Consider the following 2,668-nt stretch of genomic DNA (forward strand, 5'->3'; position numbering starts at 1 on the left):
TACATTTGTAGGTATGCATTATTCCGGGGTTCGATCTCAGGGGCGGACATTATTTGCCTCACTAATTTGTTTGGTTTTTGCATATACGTCATTCATCTTGTATATATTTATAAATTTGGCTTTTAATAAATTTATTTAGGTTTACATTTTAATTTAAACTATATTCTTATCTTCATACTATGTATATCCAATAAGAATTCATCAATTTATCAACTTACTCTTACTTAATGGATTAATTTTAATTTCAAGGGCATTTTTGTCTATCAAAAGATTTTCCCGAACTCGTGCTTTTAAAGAGAGTATGATAGTTCTTTAAGTAAAATATCTTTACATAAAATTGTTACATACTCTTAAGACAATAAATATCTTTATATAGGGAAAATTGCCTCTAGCCCCTAAAACGAGTCCCCCCCCCCCAAAGACTTTGTCAACGGTCCAAAAGCCCCCAGAATCTCTCGTGATTTTCCTCTAGCCCCCAAAACACCCCCAACGTGAAACGACGTTTAAAACCAACATGCTCTTCCCAAAATGCCCTCATATAGCCCGTCACCCTATCAAGTCGGAAATCCAGGAATAGTACTGTAGCATTAATTGGTGATTAGAATAGGATTTTGGAGGGAAAAAACCCATTTCCATTATTACCATCTCTATTCCCCCTCCCGCAATAAAACCATCTCCTCCCTGTTTGCTTACACTAACTACTCCCCTGCCACTTAATTCTCCTTAATAAATCCTCTTCGATTTTTCAACTACTCTTGTTTAAAATGATGGATGGATCCCTTTTTTGCATGGTGACAAACACAAAAAGCAATGAAGAGGGTGACCGTGTCTTCGTAGTTATCAAAGGGACTACAGAAATCATTAGCTTGAAATATCAAGTGTCATAAAGGCTTAACATATTAATGCAATCTCTTTCACTGAAATTCATATGCGAAAGAGAAAAGAAATTTAGTATTTCAATTGATAATGACAAGGACTTGAGTTGATGTTTGAGTATTATCGTCGTAATAGATTTACAGACGTAAACTTATATGCTACCTTCGCTGGGGAATCTTCAACCTCTCAGAACACTCAAACTACTCCAGAAAATGTGTAAGCATTTCACTTTTAAGTTCCTTATGAGTTCATTGATAGGTTATGAGTTGGTTGTTAACCTTATGCATTGGTTACTGAGGTTATGAGTTGGTTGTCAATGTTATGGACTAGTTGTTAAGTTTATGTGTTGTTTACCTGATTTTATGAGATAGTTTTAAGTTTGTTGCTAAGGTTATGAGTTCACTGTTATGTATACGATTTGGTTGCTATGGTTATGCATTTGCTGTTAAGTATACGAGTTTGTTGTTAAGGTTACGAGTCCGTCGTTAAGGTTAAGGGTTCATTGTTAATGTTATGTGCCGACTGTAAAGTTTACGAGTTTGTTGTTAAGGTTAATAGTTTATTGTTAAGGTTATGTGTCAGCTGTTAAGGTTAGGAGTTCGTTGTTGTGGTTATAATTTTGTTGTTTACCTTATAAGGTATATCTTCCTTTTTGTTAGCCTTATGTGCTAGTTGCTAAGGTCATGGTGCGCTGTTAAGTATTAATGTATTTTTTTACTTTTACAGGACTATCCCGACAAAAAATTCCTGATGCACAGCTACCATGCTCACCCAAACATATAATGATGATCATATTCCTAATGACAATCCCACTGGCGACTCGATCATGCTACTGTAAGACATGATTAACAACCAAACTAAGATCCCAGCTAAGTGGCACACAGTCATACATGAAATTAATCAGAAATTTGATAGTACTACTGAAGTTAGATTAGCACTTCAATACTATTCAAATGCGAAAAGGTTCGAGTATGATTTTTATCATAATGAACAAAGACGTATAAGAGTCTGTTGCCGATTCAAGCACACACATGGATGCCATTGGATGTTGTTTGCTTCCCCACTCAAAAATTTGTCGATTATGTCTATAAAGGATTTCTATTCTACCCACACTTGCAGTCAACATTGAGCTAATGCTGGCAACTCAAGGGCATCAAGAAAGTTCATTGCAGGGCAAATACAATCTGTTTTGAATGTTAGGCCAGATTTTTGCGCAATTGATATCAAGAACGACATGCTCTCAAGTTATGACATCAAGATTAACTAGAGTAAAGCGTGGAAAAGCAAAGAGAGAGCTCAACAGGACCTGTTCGATGATGACGATGAGGCTTACGATTCACTGAGATGATACATTCTTTTATTCTTATGTTTTTGTTGTGAAGGTTTAGTATTGGTTGTTAACCTTATGTATTAGTTGTGAATGTTATGTATTGGTTGCTAACCATACATGTTAGTTGTTAAGGTTATTGGTTGGTTATTGAGTATACTTGTTGGTTGTTAATGTTAAAGATTAGTTGTTATGGTTATGAATCTGTTGCTAATGTTACTGCTTTGTTGTTATATTTATGCAAGTATGAAGCCATGGTTCAAGCAACTAATCCAGGAAGTCATGTTGCTATTGATGCTAATGACGGAAGGTTTAGGCGTTTATTCATAAGTTATAATGCATGTATTGAAGGATTCATTGCTGGGTGTAGGCCTCTCATGTTTTTGGATGAAATATTTCTTAAAGACCGCTACAGAGGTATACTACTTAGTGTCACAGAATATGACTGTAACTAAGGAATATTTC

Source organism: Asparagus officinalis, chromosome 4 (assembly GCF_001876935.1).
Source record: "Asparagus officinalis chromosome 4, Aspof.V1, whole genome shotgun sequence".
NCBI lineage: Eukaryota > Viridiplantae > Streptophyta > Magnoliopsida > Asparagales > Asparagaceae > Asparagus > Asparagus officinalis.